Source organism: Schistocerca gregaria, chromosome 8 (genome assembly GCF_023897955.1).
Source record: "Schistocerca gregaria isolate iqSchGreg1 chromosome 8, iqSchGreg1.2, whole genome shotgun sequence".
NCBI lineage: Eukaryota > Metazoa > Arthropoda > Insecta > Orthoptera > Acrididae > Schistocerca > Schistocerca gregaria.
The window spans coordinates 92,931,165-92,953,343 of record NC_064927.1 but is presented as its reverse complement, the minus strand read 5'-3'; the positions used below and the strand labels follow the sequence as shown (position 1 = coordinate 92,953,343).

Sequence of the window (22,179 nt, the reverse complement as noted above, 5' to 3'; positions counted from 1 at the left end):
CATTTGTGTTTGCATTGTAAAGTTAACACAGTTTTGCACATGTGGGTTGTAGCAATTTAAGTGGAATTAAAGACCACTTACATAGTGCATGTGCATGGGCAAAAATCTGTTAACCTTATACGAGGATGGTTTGAAAGTTCTCGGAATCACAACGAGGTCAGCGCTAGCGCAACGAGTTTTGCACGGGAATTTAACGAGATGGGGCCTGGATAAACTGAAAGAACCAGAAGTTGTACAGAGTTTCAGGGAAAGCATAAGGGAACAATTGACAGGAATGAGGGAAAGAAATACAGAAGAAGAAGAATGGGTAGCTTTGAGGGATGAAATAGTGAAGGCAGCAGAGGATCAAATAGGTAAAAAGACGAGGGCTAGTAGAAACCCTTGGGTAACACAAGAAATAATGAATTTAAGTGATGAAAGGAGAAAATATAAAAATGCAGTAAATGAAGCAGGCAAAAAGGAATACAAACGTCTTAAAAATGATATCGACAGGAAGTGCAAAATGGCTAAGCAGGGATGGATGACTAGAGGACAAATGTAATGATGTAGAGGCATATATCACTAGGGGTAAGATACACTCCTGGAAATGGAAAAAAGAACACATTGACACCGGTGTGTCAGACCCACCATACTTGCTCCGGACATTGCGAGAGGGCTGTACAAGCAATGAGAATAGCAGCCTGCATTGCTGCGAAAGGTGGATATACACTCTACTAGTGCCGACATTGTGCATGCTCTGTCGCCTGTGTCTATGTGCCTGTGGTTCTGTCAGTGTGATCATGTGATGTATCTGACCCCAGGAATGTGTCAATAAAGTTCTTATTTCAATTTCCAGGAGTGTAGATACTGCCTACAGGAAAATTAAAGAGACCTTTGGAGAAAGGAGAACCACATGCATGAATATCAAGAACTTTGATGGAAACCCAGTTTTAAGCAAAGAAGGGAACAGAAAGGTGGAAGGAGTATATAGAGGGTCTATACAAGGACGGTGTACTTGAGGACAATATTATAGAAATGGAAGAGGATGTAGATGAAGATGAAATGGGAGATACTATACCGTGTGAAGAGTTTGACAGAGCACTGAAAGACATGAGTCGAAACAAGGCCCCGGGAGTAGACAACATTCCATTGGAACTACTGACGGCCTTGGGAGAGCCAGTCCTGACAAAACTCTACCATCTAGTGAGCAAGATGTATGAGACAGGCGAAATACCCTCAGACTTCAAGAAGAATACAATAATCCCAATCCCAACGAAAGCAGGTGTTGACAGGTGTGAAAGTTACCGAACTATCAGTTTAATAAGTCACAGCTGCAAAAAACTAACGCGAATTCTTTACAGACGAATGGAAAAACTGGTAGAAGCCAACCTCGGGGAAGATCAGTTTGGATTCCGCAGAAATGTTGGAACACGCGAGGCAATACTGACCTTACGACTTATCTTAGAAGAAAGATTAAGGGAAGGCAAACCTACGTTTCTAGCATTTGTAGACTTAGAGAACGCTTTTGACAATGTTGATTGGAATACTCTCTTTCAAATACTGACGGTGGCAGGCCTCAAATACAGAGAGCAAAAGGCTATCTACAATCTGTACAGAAAGGAGATGGCAGTTATAAGAGTCGAGGGGTACGTAAGGGAAGCAGTGGCTGGGAAGGAAGTGAGACAGGGTTGCAGCCTATCCCCGATGTTATTCAATCTGTATATTGTGCAAGCAGTAAAGGAAACAAAAGAAAAGTTCGGAGTAGGTATTAAAATCCATGGAGAAGAAATAAAAGCTTTGAGTTTCGCCGATGACATTGTAATTCTGTCAGAGACAGCGAAGGACTTGGAAGAGCAGTTGAACGGTATGGACAGTGTCTTGAAAGGAGGGTATAAGATGAACATCAACAAAAGCAAAACAAGGATAATGGAATGTAGTCGAATTAAGTCGGGTGATGCTGAGGGAATTAGATTAGGAAATGAGACACTTAAAGTAGTAAAGGAGTTTTGCTATTTGGGAAGCAAAATAACTGATGATGGTCAAAGTAGAGAGGATATCAAATGTAGACTGGCAATAGCAAGGAAAGCGTTTCTGAAGAAGAGTAATTCGTTAAAATCGAGTATTGATTTAAGTGTTAGGAAATCGTTTCTGAAAGTATTTTTATGGAGTGTAGCCGTGTATGGAAGTGAAGCGTGGACGATAAATAGCTTAGACAAGAAGAGAATAGAAGTTTTCGAAATGTGGTGCTACAGAAGAATGCTGAAGATTAGATGGGTAGATCACGTAACTAATGAGGAGGTATTGATAAGAACTGGGGAGAAGAGGAGCTTGTGGCACAACTTGACTAGAAGAAGGGATCGGTTGGTAGGTCATGTTCTGAGACGTCGAGGTATCACCAATTTAGTATTGGAGGGCAGTGTGGAGGGTAAAAATCGTAGAGGGAGATCAAGAGATGAATACACTAAGCAGATTCAGAAGGATGTAGGCTGCAGTAGGTACTGGGAGATGAAGAAGCTTGCACAGGATAGGGTATCATGGAGATCTGCATCAAACCAGTCTCAGGACTGTAGACCACAACAACAACACATTCATTGGACTGTTGCCTGTAAACACGGGCCACGTCAGTGCTTCTGGAAGAGAGCTGTGGCGGTGACGTGGCTGCTGTTGTCCCGTGTAGTGATTTGCAAAGACGGAAAAAATCGAAATTCGAGTTGTAATTAAGTGATTTCGCAAAGAAAGGTACGAAAACAAAGGAAATTCTTGCCGATTTTCAGAATACATTGGGGCATTCCGCTCCTTCAAAATCAACTTTTGCCAAGAGGACAAATGATTTGAAAGCTGGTGGGGAGAGCTTAGATGATGATCCGTGCAGTGATCGGCCAAGAAGTCTCACTACTCCAGAAATCATTGCTAAAGTGCACAAAATGGTTACGGAGGATCGCCGATTGAAAGTGTGCGAAATTGCTCACGCTTGCTAGATCTCATGTGAAAGTGTATATCACATTTTAACTCAAGAAATAGAAATGAAAATAATATGTTCAAGATGGGTGCCGCGCCTCTTGACGCTGGATCAAAAACGCATGAGAGTCGTGATGGCAAAATTACACGAACTAAGCTATGAATTGTTGTCACGCCCGCCTTGTTCACCTGATATGGTTCGTCAGACTTTCATTTCTTCCCAAAACTGAACATTTTTCTTGCTGGACGAAGATCCACTTCAAAAGAAGAATTGATAGCCGGAGTTTACATCTATTTTGCTGGCCTGGGAGAAACTCATTTTCGAGATGAGATCAAGGCACTGGTAGATCGTTGAACCAAGTAAATTAATCTACAAGGAGACTACATTGAAATATAAAAAAGTTTCAGTGATGTAAGCACTTTTTTCTATTCCATTCTGAGAACTTTTCAAACCACCCACGTAATGCAAAACACAAATACAGTACGGATTCGTCACACACAAACATGCACCATGTAAGTCTTCGCCACATTTCATATTCTATTAACTTAAAAGTCGTTTCATGAATATTTCTGTGAAGGTCAAAACGATAAAGATCTCCCTTAACTTTATCGAACTGTGAACAAAAAACCTTCTGTTTATCTTAGTGCACCACACCAGTAACGAGTACAGAACGAGGCCCCGGCAGGAAAGAAGGCAAAGCTGTAAGTGCCATCTGAAGACAGATTTGTAATAAATCCGATAGCGGTAACTGTTTCAGTTAAATAAACTATTTACACCAATATTTGTGGCTGCCAGAATTGTAAAGATAAAACATCGAAGCAATCGGGATGAGAGGATGTTATTTCACTGATTACAAAATAGAGTCAAATTTACGAAGAATTTGGCAGTATAACGTTGCGCCCACTCTGACCTGGAAACATGCACTCATTCAGTTGAGACAGGTGTGATAAGGCCGTTGTAACCTTTCCTGAGGCAAGCTGGTGACAATAAAATATTTTCCTATTCAGAGGATGATTGAGATTTCGTGAAAAGATCTCGCCGCAACGGAAAACGCCTTTGTTTTAATGATTGCCATCGCAACTCGCTTATTACACCCGTGACACTATTTCGCGATAACAGGAAAAGAGCTGCCCTTCTTTGAACTTAATAGATTTCCTGCGTGAATCCTATCTGGTAACAATCTCATACAGCACAGCACTACTCTAGAAGATGACGAACAAGCGCAATGTAGGCAGTCTCTTTTGTATACCTGTTGCATTTACTACGTGTTCTGCCAATAAACCGTAGTCTTTGGTTTGTCTTCCCCGCAACATTATTTATGCGATCGTTCCAGTCTACGTGTTTTCTAATTGTAATGATTTTAGATTTATGTAATTTAGCCTATTATTGAAATATAACGGTTATCTATCAAATGAGACGATGCTGGAACATAGAGTGGGTATTTCAACATCATTTGTTTCTCTGGCTGCACTAAGGAACTGGCAGACACAGTCATTATTAAGTGTTATCATGGAAGTAGTGAAGAAACAAACAGCGTCCTTCAAGTAATCCACTATGTATTTTAGTGTATGGGGCACACATTTGAAGGGTCAACGTCTTGTTCCAGACAGCGACGGCGCAGGCGTAAAGTGCTAATCTCCGCTCTCTTTAGCACCTTGTTAGGGCGAGGACACACAGCGCCAGCCACCAGTTTACACACTACTGTTACAATGTTTTCTCTAGCACAGTCAATGACGACTAAGAATTACTTGCGACTGGAGCGATCACAGTAAATTTCGCGTTCCACATTACGACCTTGACGGTGCGGAAGCTTCTCCTTTTTATATCTGTTATTTTTAACACTTAATCCCTATTACCTGCGGACAGAATACGGCTTCCACATATGGCGTATCGCCACGAAAAGCCTCTGGCTGCCACGCAGTGAGTCCAGGTTCCACTATCCGCTAGGTCGGAGATTTTCTCTGCCCATGTACAGGGTGTTGTGTTGTCCTCGTCATTATATCATTATCGTTATTATCGACACGCAAGTCGCCTAGTGTGGCGTCAACTGGAAACACAACTCGGCTACCGAACCTCTCCAGGTAGGAAATCGTAGCCATCAGTACCATACGATCATTTCATTTGCACCATGAAAAGTAGCTTGCGAAAGGGGATGGCGAAACAGGTGCGGATCAAATCCACAGACTCGACTAATGAGTGCAAGCCTTGAATAGTGACAAAAATGGTTATCAGACAGATGTCGACCACGTTCTTACCCCTCTCTTTAGTGTGACGCGGTGTCGACAGTGATGGCCTTCATCAAAAGAAAGAGAATAACGCTAAATCAGTACTCCGATCCCAGAAAAGTGGATTCTGCCATCAAGGAAAGAGCAACTGGGAGGATATACAATTGATTTCCATACTATCTCTTACAGAGCTGTGATGATTTCTATGTGCCCTGTTGTCAGTACTGTTGTATCCGCCTGGTAGCCATTTCTTCTGCCTGTTTACGTATCTCTGTGTTTGAACACGCATACCTATACCAGTTTCTTTGGCGCTTTAGTGTTTTTTCCTTGTAAGGCATGGCCTGTTCACCAAGGAGTTACACGTCGCCTCTGCACAACCGGCAGGCAGTGCGGGCAGCCGCCCCACCAGGAACCTGGAGGGAACTGACAAATTGAATAATGCAGCGCTGCCCATAAATCCGTAAGAGTACGAGAGTAATCTCTTCTGAACAGCACGTTGCAAGGCATGCCAGATATGTTAATAATGTTCATGTCCGGGGAGTTTGGTGGCCAGAAGAAGAGTTTACAGTCAGAAGAGTTTTCCTGGAGCCACTCTGCAGCAATTCTGGAAGTGAGGAGTGTGGCATTGCCCTGCTGGAATCGCCCAAGTCTGTCGGAATGCACACTGGACAAGAATGTATGCAACTGATCAGATAATATGCTTACATATGCGCCACCTGTCACAGTCGTATCTAGACGTATCAGGAGTCCCATATCACTCCAACTGCACACGCCCCACACCATTACAGAGCCTCCACCACCTTGAACAGTTACCTCCTGACATGCAGGGTCCATGGAGTCATGTTTCCAGTCATCAACAGTCGAATGTTGGTGTCGGTGTCGTGCAGTCATCGAGGTTACAAGGGTAGGCCTTCGGCTCCGCAAACCCATATCGTTGATGTTTCGTTGAATGGTTCGCACGCTTACATTTGTTGATGGTCCAGCAATGAAATCTGTAGCATTTTGCGGAAAGGTTGCACTTCTGTCACGCTGAACGATTCTCCTCAGTCGTCGTTACTCCCGTTCTTGCAGGATTTTTTTCCGGCCTCGGCGATGTTGGAGATTTATGATTTACTGAATTCCCGATATTCACGATACACTCGTGAAATGGTCGTACGGGAATATCGCCACCTCATGGCTACCTTGGAGATGCTGTGTCCAATCGCTCTTGCGCCAACTATAACACCACGTTCAAACTCATTTAAATCTTGGTAACCTGCCATTGTAGCAGCAGTAGCCAATCAAACAACTGCGCTAGATACTTGCTGTCTTAGGCGCCGTATTTAGCCCGTATACGTATCTCTGTATTTGAATACGCATGCCTACACCAGTTCCTTTGGCGCTTTAGTGTTTTTTCCTTGTATGGCCTGGCATGTTCACCAATGAGTTACACGTCGCCTCCACAACGTCTGGAGCTGCCAACCCCTCCGACAGGCAGCGTGCCTATCGCAGACAGTGCGCTGTCGGCGGGGCACTGTTTTACCCTTGCAGCGTCATGCAGATACCCATCCACTCCCAACAATTCACGCCACTGCCAGACTGTGCAATGTCAGTTACGCGCTACATCCCAAGTTGGCAGTAGCGGCAGTTCTGCCCAGCTGCATCAGCAGTTCAGTTCCAGCACTACAAGTTGGCAGTACCAGGGGCTTCGTCTCAGTGCTCCACGCCAGCAGACCCAGACCAGTTTGTCCCGGTCTTCACCAGCAGTACGACATCCATCACACGCCGACAGTACCGGGCCAGCGACGTCACAGTTCACTACACCGCCACCTACTATGACTCTAGATTTTATCGTATAAGCACATCACAGACAACATCATAGGAGAGACATTTCCTTTGTATATAGTTGTGTGGGTATTCATCCAACGAAGTAATTGAATTTCATTTCATGTCATGTCTTCAATCACTTCTCAGAAAAAGGATACTTTAAGTATGCCTGTCTTTCGAATTTACATATCTTACGTATCGTCTGCTACAGTTTCATACTATCCACATATGTTCCTTAATTATCATTATCATCATAATGCGAGTATTCTATGGGTGGCACTGCTTTCCATTTCCCATATTCCACTTCCTCCGCTCATAACAGTTTCCTTCTTGTAGTCTCTGGCATCCACCACATCCTGGACATCTCGATCCCAGCTCCTCTTTGGCCACCCACGGTTTCTTCTTTCTTGTCCACTTCTTCTTCAGTCATTGGGTATCGCACATCCTTTCTAGGTGTTTATACCATTTTAAACATTCCGTTTCTGTGGTCACTATTATTTATTTAGCGACACCCACAGCATCTCTTATGTCAGTATTTGGTACACAGTCCAGCTTGGAGATGCCACGTCTTCACCTCCAAAAGTCCATCTCTAACGCAAGCAACTTGTTTCTCTGACGCTTATTTACTACCAATGTTTCTGCATTGTGCGCAATGAAGCTTACAACAACTGAATTATATATCATCTACATGGTACTTTTTATTATTTTTTATTCCAAAGGGCTGTGTTCAGTTGTCATACACCTGTGTTGTCCTATCCTGTTTTATTATTTATGTCATCTTCACTTTCTCCATTTGATAACATCATAACCCCCTCCCCCCAACTACACTCAGCCCTTGTAAGGAAAACTGAGGAGCTACTCGATTGTGAAGTAACAGCTCTAATCTCGTAAACTGGCACACGGCCGGAAGAATAGAGTGCTGAACACATGTGCCTCCATATACGCAACCAGTGATGCCTGTGGCCTTAAGATGACACGGCGGCCGGCATATACCGTTGGGCCTTCATGACCTGTTCGGACAGAGTTTAGTTTTATAGCCCTCCATACTTAAGATACTTATATCCCCTTATTTTACTGGTTCCAGCCTCCAGACTCCCAATGATAATGTCGCCAACCTTCAGATATTCGTTTTTGTCCAGCTAACTGGAAGATCCTATTTTTCATATTCCTCTTTTAATTTCCAAAACATGTACTCAGCATCATCCTCGTCTTCTGCTACGACGACCTGGCCTACAGCAATAAAATGTGTGTATAAGATTTCGTCCCCTGAAGGACTCACATGCCTTCATATTTGCTCCTCTGGGCTTTATCTGATTAAATAGCGCCAGTGTTATAGCAGGTTCGTGTAGTCTTTTTGCTCTCTGGCCATCATGTAGGCAACTGTGCTACCTTTCATGCTCCTTATGAGATGGCGCTGTGACATAAGCAGACAGGATCATCGCTTAGTCTGTGAAAGAAATGCAAATATAGGAATCTGAGTGTAAGGTGAGGCTCCACAGCTAAGTTAAAAGGGAGAAGAGCAATACCACAGAGTGTTACTATTTCTGACTCTATCTCTCCCTCAATCCCCTCATCGAAATATAACATGCCACCATCCCCACTTTTAACAGGTGACAGAGATGTATGACTTTAATAATAATAACAATAAAATATATAATGTATTTTGTACAACAACTACCTTTTTCTAATGGCATGCCAATGAATGCAATCAGCAAATATCTGGACACACCTACTTCTCCTACGTTAACCTCTTCCTCCCTCTGTCCATCCACCTAATCCTCCCACCAATGTCTGTCTCCTCCTTCCCACTCTTTTTGTCTCTTCATCTCCTCCTCTTGCTCTCTCTGTCCATTACTTCCACCTCCTCTCTCTGACCATACCTTCCTCCACTCTACCTCTCATCATATCCTCCTCCTCCCCCTTTCTATCTCCGTCTCTACCTTTTCCTTTCCACCTGCCCATCAACCATCTACACCTTCCACCTGTCTCATTGCATCTCCCCCTCCTATTCTCTCCCTGTCCATTTCCTACTCCCCCTCACTTTGTCCATGCACTCCTCTACCCATCTCAATCAGTTCCCACCCAAACTCACTGGCATTTGCTGCCCATGCAATACAGTTTAATGAAGCAGGTTGATACTACTTCCATAACAACCCTGTCATGCAAGGTAGCCTATATATCAGGATCTGGAAAACTATTTTTGGCCCCAGACATGTAGGCCTCCCTACAAAGCAGGTCGATTTAGCAGGCCAATACTGTTTCAACACACAGTGGCTGTTGTGCAGGGCAGCCTATATGCCACTGGATTAAAAAAAATTGTTTTTACCTCTATTCCCTCTTATTGCAGCTAGGAGGTTATTATTCCCCCCCCCCCCCCTCGCCCTCCCCCCCCCCCCCCCCCTGTGCTGATCCTTGTGAGGTCTGCTGTTTTCTGCCAGATTTGGTTAAAACCGATCCAGTGGTTTGGGAGGAGATCCTGGACATACACATTGCTTTATACAGGGTATAACAGCTACAGTTGCAGATATTCCTATAGGTGACTGAGGGCCGTATAATGAACAACGGTACATCGGTACTTACATCATTTGCAGACTAATAATTATAGCGATTGCATGTCATGTTTGTAGGTTGGGTTGTACCTCCAAATAAATGTATCCATTAATGCTTATTGTCCCCCATGGGTTAGTAGGTCAGGTGTTGAAGTGCGAATTTATGGAGCAAAATGGTTAGCCTATAGTGACAGGTGTAGTCCACTTAACAGTGCCGTTACGACAGAACAGAAAACGTCGAGTCATAAAGTTTGTGATGGGTCTGTAGAAGGCTCTACGGGAAGAAACAACAAACACACTGATGTGTGTATATATTAAGCTACACACTTATACCTGTTGCATCCAGTATATATAACAGATGGCAAATAGTTTAGTTACGATAAAATGTGTAAAATATTTTAACATAATAACAATAATTTGTTTACATTAGTATTTAATACATCACTTTGGCATGCCATCTACTGCATCACTTCAGAACACCGTTTAAGGATTTACATTTCAGAAAAATACAGCGTTTGGGAAGCACTCGCCCAAAAATTTAAAAAAATACATGTGTCACATACATATAGGGTAATTATAATTAAACCATTGCAGACAGAAAACGATACAACAGCAACATTAAAAGATCATGTTTCCGAAAGCTTGTAGTTCCCTCCCATTCCGACGCTTAAGTATGAAATTGGACCAGAGGATCCAGTTCAGTCGGTGTAAACAGAGCTCGCACCATTGTGGAGCCACCAGCTTGCACAGTGCGTTGTTGACTACTTGGGTGCGTGGCGAACCCTACCATCAGCTCTTACCCGCCGCAATCCGAACTCATCTAACGAAGTCACGGTTTTGCAATCGTCTACGGTAGGGGTCTCCAAACTAGGGCCCGCGGGCCGAAACCGGCCCACGAGAGCCGGCAACCCGGCCCGCGTTAGCTGGCTGGACGTCCCCAGTATCAGACCCGCCAAATATTTGAGGTGGTACCTACACTGCCAACAATTGAGTTTCGAGGCCTATCGCGACCAATACACCGCGACATTGGCTCTGCTACTCGCTACAAGACTACATAAGTTATTGTTGCGCCGCTTGAAATAACATTGCGTTGACATACTCTACCTCTGTTACGTATTTCGGTAATAGTGTTGCTAACAATGATTTTGAGATTTCGTTAATTTTGCAAGACGCTTTTGTGAAGAATGTGCAGTGACATACTTTTTTGTCGGTGAAATTCGCCAGCATAAAATACGGCAGAATTTCGGTCAGGTACGTCCACCAATCAAAATTATGTAATTAAATAAAAATCGTAGTTCGTTTCAGTGCTAGCTATTCCCACAACCTTAGATTTTTGCGATTTCATCTTTCCTGCAGCCTTACATTACGGTGATTATGGAGTGCTAGGGTGCTTTATTCCCACTAGGTATGTCTTGGCCGTTATGACTTCGTGGAGGAGTCAATGTGGCCCGCGTACTAAAAAGTTTGGAGACCCCTGGTCCAGGGTCCAACCGATATGATCAGGCGCCCAGGAGAGGCACTGCGCGCGATGTCGTGCAGCTAGCAAAGGCACTCGCGTCGGTTGCCTGCTATCACAGTCCATTAACGTCACATTTCGCCGCACTGTCCCACAGGATATGTTCCTCGTACGTTCCACATTGATTTCTGTGGTTATTTCACGTAGTGCTGCTTGTCTGTTATCACTGACAACTCTACGCCAATGCCGCTGCTGTGAAGGCTGTGGTCCACTGCGATGTCTGTGGTGAGAGGTAATGCGTGAAGTTTGGTATTCTCGGAACACTCTTGACATTGTAGATCTCGGAATATAGAATTTCCTAATGATATACGAAATGAAATGGCCCTGTGCATCCAGCTCCATACGTACTATATGTACGCGATATCCCCCCCCCCCCCCCCCCTTCCACATCTGTAAATGTGCATTCGCTATCCCATGACTTTGGCCATCTCAGCTTCATAGGAATGATGTTCTCACTGTGCCCTGCAGGATTTGCTTTGTTAGCAGAGTTAGTCTCATGACTTGCCACTAGACGCCAGTACTGGTTCGGAGACACAGAAACACAAGCACCAGCGTACATTAGAACTGCAGACAGCCAACACTGATCTGGATAAGGTAAGCAGGGCTTACTCGTAAAGCTGTTTTATCAAAACAACACCAATAGTGCTGCTGCTCTTCGCGAATATAGCCGCATTAAAGGTACGCGCAGAGGTCCTCTTACCGCATCGGGGACGAAGAACATGATTCTAAATTAACTGCCGATTTGGGAAATGCTCCAGACAGAGGCCGAAAACTAATTGCGCCACTAATTATTGAAGAAGTTACTACTGCCATGGCTACTGCTCATCAATTTTTACTAAGTAACGCAGACATTCAAATAGACTTTGCTCTTACATTTCTTGCAAGAGTTTTTGGTAGGAAGGTGGCAGCGTATTATCACCGATGGCGAGTGCCTGCGGAAGTGGAACTAACTTCAGGTGTCCTTCACGGAAGTATTTTAGGGCTCTTGTATATTAATGACCTTGCAGATAATATCAAGAGAACTTTAGCCTTTTTTGCAGGTGACGCACTTATCTGTAATGAAGTACTATCTGCGCAAATATTCAGCAAGAACTTAAGTTTTCAAAGTGCCACAAAGACAGGCAACTTCTTTAAAAGCTAAAACTGTGCACCTCACAATAACCACAGTATCATGTAAGTCTTAATTGGAATTGGCCAATTCATACAAATACGTGGCTGTAACAGTTGGTCATGGCATGTAATCGAATAATCACATCTGATCAGTCGTAGGCAAAGCATTTAGAAGACTTCGGTTTATTAGTAGGATACTGGGAAAATGCAGTCAGCCTGCAAAGGTGATTGTTTACAAAATATTTGTGCGACCCATCCTACAATAGAGCTCAAGAGTGAGGAACCTGTGTGGTCACAGTTGCGTTTGTCATGTGGAGGAGTGTCTCAGATATTGTAAGAAACCTTCACTGGCAGACGCCAATTATCCTGCGAAAGGCTTCTTTCAAAGTTTCCAGAACCAGTATTAAGTGTGAATCTAGGAACGTAACGAAGCTCCCTATGGTCAGAGATGGGAAAAACCGCCTGGTTAAAACCGATCCCAGTATTTTGGTTTTGAATAACCTGCATCTGGGTATATCTCTGGTCTCGGGTATAACAATATTTTTATTTTTCGCTGACGACTGGATATAAAACCGATTTACTAAATTTTCCATAGCAGAGATGCTGACTTTTTTTAAACAAAACTTTAAAAAAAAAGTTCAGTATGACGTTCTGTGCCCCCCTGCAAGATTACTATCATCTCTGAATGACATTTTTCCTGATGGAGTCAACTTTAAGATCACCACATTATAGAACGTATGTTTATGAACGGACTGGACGATAAACGTTGGTCACTAGACTAATTCATCACTGAAATCTTAACCATTTTCATGTAACTCTTTCTGGTAAATGTTATATTTTGACTACTTTCTAAATTGTTGATTCGAGTTTTCTGAAAGAGCATTTTTGATTTTGTCAGCAAAATATAAATTGTATTCAAATTCCTGTTAAAAAGTAAACATATAAATTTGACTAAAATGGGTTTTCCATTCTGAATAATTAAAGAAACAGGACGCTATAAACTTTACACTTACATTTATTATTTGCCTCCTATTTCTATGAAATAATAAGAGGAAGGAAGTTATGGCGACAGCAATGGATTAAAAAGTTAACAATTCATTCATAGTGTTCATAAAAACAGATAACTGATCTGATACCTATGTCTACATAATATGCCTTTATCTGACTGCAACCCTTGGTAATGGACATCTTAGCACGAAACATAGTTATCCAGCCTCATTGTTACCCTTTAGCACTGACTTTTGGCAATGTCCTATTAGTGACATGATCCTCTACAACAACGCACTTTTTTAACAGAGAAAGTTAGAACCAACAGGAGAGCAGCCATGAATTTTTAGCAGTATTCAACTCTTCACTACTTTTCGAGAGAAGCAGCGAGCGATGGACGGATTTTATTTAATCCAAATGTATAACTCAAAAGCTTGATGGACTCAGGATTCTTCAAAATTTGTTCGATGTCTACATTCATCGCTGGAAATAACAGCAATTAAAAAGCTGAAAAGCAATTATTTCAGAAAACGGTCCAGTGAAACTAGGCATGAAAAAAACAGGTATAACCGAAAACCGGGTTTCTCAGCGATAGCCGCCATCCCTTCGGATCAGTCGAGTCCGGGCCGCGTAGGCCAGATACGCTCTCCGAGCAATTTAAGTATTATCCTTCCCGCGTTCCGCACGCGAATGGAACGGAATGAAGCTCTTAACACATGCTGCCGTGGCAAGTACGCTTTGTCATGTGCTTTACAGCAGTTTTCAGTGTATGAATGCGAAATAGACCTTCATTAGTCAGTATCCAAGCTTTCAGTAGCTCAGAACAGACTTCCATACACAGCAACAAAAATCATTTGCCCAATAACACAAAATGTTTGGCACGTGTCAGAAAACGTTTTCAATATAAACCTAAAATCATTTTTTCTGGATAACTGCTTCTGTTCTACAGACGAATTTCAGTTTAAAAATTGGTAGCCTGGAAAGAAGACCCTAGTATTCAAGTGTAGTAACGTCACGAGGCTACAAAAAAAAAAAAAAAAAAAAAAAAAAAAAAAAAAAAAAAAGTATTCATCAATGTCAACGATAATCATGTATCGTGTGAAACTGTAAACTGACTTGTTACACTTCCACATAATTTCAATAAAAGAATCGTTCATATGATCTAAGGAACATGCAATTAGCTAACTATCTAGCTGTAGAACCAACTAGTATGTTGTAAGTAGTTGAAAAAACCACGCGATACTAATTACAATTGAATGTGAACATAAAGAAACTCTACATCACCAAGAAAACGAAACTTCCCAGGAGATACGAAAAACATTCCACATCTTAAAATTATGCTGAATTTTCTTCTCATTTTCAGTTAAAATGAATGTAGAGGGAAGTATGGCAAAGGACTGTAAACAGTCAGATTACGTTTTCTTGGCTTAAGTTAAAATTTATTTACTGGGCATGTGGGTTTCCTCAACATTTTGTAATAAATAAGCATAAACACCACTTAACTCATATTTTATTGCAAATATGGGCAAAAATCAAACAAAGCATGCCTGTTTTGCATTCTTTTTGGAATCATACTCCAGACCTGGTTCATTCTATGACACATGTTGGCAGTTGTATATGTCAGTGTAGAAGTTCTGGACGATTTCCTCTTTGTAGAAAACGCCTTAAAGTGTGCATTTTCTTGTCATTTATAGGCACACATCGATTATTCTCTCCGTTTAAAACAACATAAAGTTTTGAGAGCCAATATCCTTTGTACATGTGGGAGGTTTCTTTCAGTTTGAATGATACAATGGCTGCGTAACAACACAGAAAATGCGAGGACATATGGTGTTTCTCTACATCATGATCGACCTATTTGTTAGTATTAAAAATGTGGGTAACTCGGTTTTGCCAAAAACGAGCATGTGGCGTTTCTCAATATTCCCATTCAGTTACAGTAGTAATTGGATCATTCTATGTCAAAGCGCCTAATTTTGGGACATTTTCCTGCTCAACCATCACGCATTTCGATGAAATTATATGTGAACATTCGCACGTGTCCCAAAACCAACATCGGTGAAGCTTAACGTTCGTTAAAGCAATGAAATTAAATGGTATGTCGTATGGAACAATAACGGAAAGACTTTTACGGGCGATATTCAGCTCGAACATTTTACTCAAAATCGCACCAAAAAATTCAGCGTTTAGCTTCATGTACCTCAGGGATTAAAGGTACGACGAACGTGAAACTTGGCTTAAAAAAACCTAAAACCACAAGGTTCTCAAATGTAAAGTTTCTTTTATGCTACACGCTCCAATACTAAATAAATTAAGTGCAAAATTGAAGATTTTGTAAAACTGTAAAAATGCAGTATTTTCGAACTGATTTTGCAAAGAAACTGTTCAATAAAACTCTTCAAACTGTACTCATTACAAATGCCATGATTTGAACAGCAAAACAATGTGTATTTGATTATCCAAAGCAAGCTACCAATCCTCGATAATTGGGATAAATGTTGCTCGCGAAAATCGCGGCACGAAAAACATTTAAATTTTGGATTCTTATATCTCGTAGAGTAAACTTATGTTGAACAGGAAACTTAATACGGAACTGTTAGATCGCACAAGGTTGTGGAATACAAAATGTGATGCGCCTACTATTTACCAATAATATAAAATTCGCCGAAAAGGGTATGATTTTTGTGAAAAGGTGAAAATAGAAGATATCGACACTTCTTTTACAAATACCGCTTTCTGTCAAAGCTTCAAAAGCACTTTCATTCGAAACATGTCTTAATTTCCCACATTCCCCTTCCTCCCCGACAACAGCGTGTTTAATTTCGAATTTGGGCTAACAATGCTACATAAATTGAAGCCATTAAGACAAAATTGCGCTGCGAATATAATGTTATAATTTTGATTGAAGGTATTATAGACATGAAACTTTGGACACTACAACTTAGCAACATAAGGTCTTCTAATATAAACTCATCACGTACTGCTTTCCAAATTTCTGAAAAATCAGTTCAAAATTGATTTCTGTAAAAATTACAAAAATAGATCACATTAAATTTGCTTCTAGAAAATCTGTTTCACGTTACTAATTTCAAACTAATCACATCTGGAAAGAGCATCTCTTCAAGTATCCAGAAAATCACGTTCGATTTTCGAATGTGTACTAACAGTACTTGAAAATGATGGCGAAATATGAAGGTACAGGCTACACTGTAGCAACCTGTTGTCTGTGTTTCCTTGCATGTGGATTTTATTTTTAAATTGATAAGTAATATCAGATTATATTGTGCTGGATCTAAAGTGACAACGTCACTGCCCGCTCAAGAGCATGAACTGGTAGCCCCGTCAGCCACAGATTGTCACGCAATATTAGCCACGGGTTGGTTTCTTCGTTCAGGTTCCCATGCCTATAATTTCGCTTCTTAATTTAGGTCCCGAAGATTTTGCTGAAAATTATTAGTTTGTTATTCAAGATGCTGCTCCAGGGTTTCGTGTGGAAAATTCGCAAGTTACATTACATTATTTGTGGCTTATTATGTCGACGAAGGGATGTTGCAAACTGTTAGTTGTTGCATTATTTCAAATCACTTGCAACATGATACTTTTTTGTCGACTGTCGACTCAAACCAAGAGCACCCAAGTATATTACTGCAGTTGCAAATTATCAGAATTTGTGTAGTCACAAAAACGATTTCAATACTGAAACGGAATGGAACTTCTTGGCACTAGCCATCTCCGTATGATGAGATTGGTGGCACAGCCGATGAGACAGGTGGTACAATCATGCGATTGGCTACTCGCACAAGCCTACAAAGGCAATCAACAAATCAAATATTGACGCCAACTTTTCCGACCGAAATGTACAAGGCATCAAATATATATACAGCGAGTTCCAAAACAGGAAACCCAAGAGAGCAAAAAAGTTTCAAGAAATAAGATGGTGAGAAAGCAGCATTGTTGCCGGTGTGAGAGATTATTAGCAATTTGTACCCATCATTAATTTGTAACACTTGACTCGAGCTCGGTTAATGTACTAATAGCACAAATTTTTCTTCGCAGAGTATCTAGCACGATCACGCTAAGTTTGAAAGTGACGGAGTTATTACCTAGCCGTTACACTACCTGTACGTAATATAATGAATGGTGGATCGGCAACATTATTGACATATCAATGGAACAAAATGATGCTCTGATAAAATTTATGCATCCTCAAGGTCCGGCTAATTTATCTTGTTGAAAATGAACACAGGATGCTTCTTTGGTACCGTAACAACACCTCCATTTCAACGCTCTCATTTACTTCGATATCATCATCTGGCCAACAGTGTCAATTTCCAGAAAATGAATGACAGGAAGTGGATCAAAAATTTCTAAAAGCGTAAACTGCAATGCTTCGAAGTATAAAATCAAAACTGATATTACTTTTTGCATGCAATCTCTTTGAGATACTCCTGCAGATTTAAGAATTGAAGGTAAGGTACTTACCTAATGGCTTTGTAAGCAGACAGGTACAACCACAAGGCACCGAAATTACGAAATAAAACACGGGCTTGGGAACCTGGATGAAGAAACCAATCTGAGGCTGAATTTGCGGAATGGGACTGTCAGTTCATGTTCTTGAATGGCCAGTGACAATGTTAGCATGGACCAACACAACATAGTCAGATATTACTTGTCAGTTCAAAAATAAAAACCACATGCAACGAAAAACGGGCAACAGGTTGCTGTAATGTCGCCTGTTGCCGTGGCACAGTCCCTCCATTTATACATTTCCAAGTATTGTTAGCGTACATCGGAAAATCGAACATGATTTTCTCGACGCCCGAAAACAGGCTCTTACCAGCCGTGATTTGTCTGAAACCAGTAATGGAAAATTGATTTTCTAAAAGCAAATTGAATATCATCTTTTTCGTAATTTTTATGAAAATTAAGTTTGAAGTTATTTTATAGAAATTAGGGAAGCAGTACAAGATGATAGTTGACATTCGAAAACCTTATGCTGCTAAGCTGTAGTGTCCAAAGTTTCACGTTTATAATGCCTTCTGTCGCAGCGCGATTTTCCGGCTAATTAAACCCGCTGTTGTTGGGGAGGGACGGGAGTACGGCATGTTGTTTCGAATGAAACTGGTTTTGAAGCTTTGACAGAAAACGTTATTTATAAAAGAAGAGTCGAACGTATCCTATTTTCACCTTTTTACACATATCATCCTTCTGCAACCGAGTCCAGTTTGAAGAGTTTTATAGAATACAGTTTTTTTGCAAAATGAGTTCGAAAATACTGCACTTTTTACTGTAGTACAAAATCTTCAACTTTGGACTTAATTTATTCTGTATTGGAAAGTGGTGCATAAATGAAAGTTTAAATTTGAGAACTTTGAATTGTTAGGTTTTTACAAGCTGGTTCACTTTCATCGTGTCTTTAACCCCTGAGACATATGAAACTAAACACTGAATTTTTTGGGGGGCGCTTTTGCGTAAAATGTCCGGTCTGAATATCGCTTGTAAAAATCTTTCCGTTATTATTCTTAAGAGTCCGTATAATGTTGTACAAGGTGGCGGATCCCATTTCTTTCCACAACATATAGCCTAAGCTATAACAGCTCTAAGTCACCAGAAATTCACTCTTGCTCTGCGAAACGTCGCGCAAAAGTCAAACAAGTAACTACATTTTTACATCTTGACCTGTATTACTTTGACGAACGTTAAACTTCGACAATGTTCATAGAGGAGACGTGCGAATGTTCACATAAAATTTCAACGAAATCCGAGAGAGTCAAGCACGGAGTTCTAGGTGAGATGACATAGAAATGACCCAGCTGCCACCGCCTCTGCATTCCTTGCAGATGCACGCTTGCTCCCTACATGTTCGCAGGAGAGTATGGGCCAATGCAGCCAGCTGACAGCGGGAAACAAGATCTTGTACGCCCTACATAAAAATACGCAACAAATGACTTTCTCATGGCACGTTATCGTTCAGAGGGCTCCTATTATCTTGGGCAATTATCTTCCAATGGCACAGTAAGGGTTAGTGATCTGGAAGAAGTAGTAAGTGCTGCTACCCACAGGTCTCACATATTATATGAAATACTTTTTGTTGTATTTCAAGGCTTCAAGAGCAAATGTCCTACTCCTGAGATGTTGTACGTCTAGCCTAGCTGATAGAACAGAGAATTTACGGTTAACTTTACAGTAAGAAAACACTGGAATATAAGAATGCCCGTGTACATTCGCGTAAATGTCATGGCTATTAGTAAACTCCACTAATTCTGTCCTGACAAACACTGATGTCATAAGTCATAAAATTTTTCCCCGTGTTACCACCTGCTACTTAAGTTTCGAACTAACTTAACGGCCATGGACAGATTATGATCCCTTTTGTGACAAGAAATTAAGGTAAAATTGTATGACATGGTGGGATTGGAGTCCCACAAAAGGGTTATTCAGCTGCCTGCTTTGCAAGTTGTTTCAATTAATCGCCGATTCGGCAGCCCTGGCGCACTTTACCTACCCCAGAAGTCCTACAGCGGAAATGGAACCGAACCACTTGTCATTACTGGCGCTTCACATCACCGAGAGATTAAGGCTACGTAAAGGCAGACTGATAAATCCTTGTACCTGACCTGGTTTTAGATCCTGCGACCTTATGGTCCACTTTACCACCACCCTTTCAGGATTAACGATTATTAGTCACACCAAACACCCGGTGGTAAAATTATTGCGCACAGCGAATCAGAAAGGAAAACCTTCGTCAACTGAGTAGGAGCCACACAGCAAAAGAAACAGGAACATTAAAATGGCGATTTAAAACGCCCCAGGAAAACGGCAAATTTCCTCGACTGAAGTTTCAGAACCGGGGAATTTGAAATATAAACATCAAACATGCTATTTCTTGCTAATCGATGACTATAATCCTGAACTTCTACAACACATTAAAAAAGTTGTTACATCCTAAGGAAAGAATCGGGGAAGAAAAGAATCACGATTTTTTTAACACACTCACGATTTTTTTTAACACACAGAGTATTTACACATCTCGTACGAGAGATAAGAAACATACTTCTTACTCGTAGTACACATTTAGAACAGTGCAAATTGTAATCCTATTACTGTATGTTGTGAACTATGTCCATAAAAATTTACTAACAATAAAATTAGATAATTCATTGTTATCCACATGTCACCTGACGTGATGTGGTTTCCAGTGCCACGAAACCGGTTGCGATGTGATTAAATATAGCTAAAGCAGCTTCTCAATCCACAAGATAATCACCAAACTGAATATTAGAGGTTCCATAAATTAATTTTTATCTACAACAGTAAAACCTTAAGAATCAAAATGTACAAATTAAAATTAGGAAGCGTTTACGAATAAAAACGTCTGAAATCTGACGTACGCCTGTTCACAAAAGTCGTGGCAGTAATCTCAAAAAGTCAGATAAGTATGATAACAAAATAAAAAGTATGCTACCCAGATCACATAAACAAACATAATGCGCACAATGTTTTTAAATTTTCATGTATTGTCACAATAGTAACAGGTGCCAGCAGATTTGGTAATTCACAACTATGACATACCCTAGAAATTGTCGACCTTAAATTAGTAATTAGATTTATTTTATATGAGTGCAACATATTGAAAAAGTAGATGAAAATTCGTTTGCATAGTAGCTGGCTACTTTTATATTCTATGGGTCCAAAACACACGTCAAGGCATATTACTCGAAGCACTTATTTAAAAACAAAATCCAGGAGAAATTTGTAATAATTGCGACGTTCTGAAATGTTTTAGTCTGCTGCGAAATAAGATTACAAGACTAGGAGTCAAGGGAGAAAAATTGACGGGTCTACGAAAGAAAGACATTACATTTACTCCTTTAACAAACATCTCATTTTTTTACAGACTAATACACAGTAGTAACCGAAAAGGCTTCGCTTCGAACTTGTCTCCATGCCGACAACGTAGAAGATCCAATAAATAGATACAATTGGCAATGACATACATAAGAACGCGGTGGTACAGAATATATATAGCTACGATCCAATGCAACAAACTCGAAACGGGAGAAAGATATGAAGCTATTATTATGATAACAAAGGTATTTACACACAGCTGTCAAAAGCTCTAATAATGAGTTGGAAGACATATTTTGATCCTGTATTTGATACTCACCAGCCTTCATGAGAATTTTGCTTTTCTGCGCTGTTCTGATTCAAAGAAAAGCATCAATGGAGGAGACAGGTGATTCTCTGAAACAAAATTGATTAGGAAATAACTAAGAAGCGTGAAAAAGCTATCGTCTCGGGAATTTCACGATGGGCGTTTAAAGTTAGTTGGCGCAATTCTGTAATTTAGAGTTGCGAAATTTTGGCAGTGTTTACGGGCGACTATATGAAATAATTAGCAATACTTACCTAATATATTACTACACGCTCATGTCACTATTAAGTGTAGATATTGCTTACCTGTGGAAAATTATTCAGCACCCACTAAGCGATGGCTCCACTTGCTTTTTTTTTTTTTCTTTGCAAATTTAACTTAGCCGGATATTCCACGAGATTAATACTGTACAACGCGAATCATAAGGACACTACAATACACTTAACACTAAAGTTACATCAACGATACGCGTAGAAACATACTTTTATTTATATACAGTATTGCCGGAGCCCGGAAAGCTTCACCCTGTTTCCATTTAAAGTGCCATGACGTCACATCGGCAAATATGTAGACTCGCTAGTTGGCCAGACTGCTCGTATCGACACGATATTACGTAACTGAAGGTGAAACATCGATGACAGTCAGTGAGGTTGAGTCATACAGATAGTAAACGATACGGGTAAAATATCAGTTGTATGATACCGACCAGTATGACGTTATTCATAAAATATCTTCCCGTATCACCACGTAAAATAGGAAGTGTAGCTGTAATAACAGCATATACGTCCTGATTTGCCGAGTTAAAATTCTGTAAAAAGCGTGTACTCACAGGACTTGTAGTACACTACTGAAAAAAGAAGTTTCATACTGCAAGAATTCACAAACAACACTGA

At 40.9% G+C, this 22,179-nt stretch overlaps 1 protein-coding gene across 2 annotated transcripts in view; it reads right to left on the bottom strand.

Annotated features, from left to right (window-relative positions):
- Nucleotides 1-21,860, bottom strand: part of LOC126284117 (ubiquitin carboxyl-terminal hydrolase 21-like) — a 374,932-nt gene extending 353,072 nt beyond the window's left edge. For both annotated transcript variants that reach the window (XM_049982796.1, XM_049982795.1), the window contains exons 1-2: nucleotides 21,592-21,860; nucleotides 21,299-21,375 (exon numbers count right to left, since the gene is read on the bottom strand). The gene's annotated coding sequence lies outside the window, so the exon portion shown is untranslated. The remainder of the gene's footprint in view (nucleotides 1-21,298; nucleotides 21,376-21,591) is intronic.
- Between the last annotated feature and the right edge of the window lie 319 nt (nucleotides 21,861-22,179).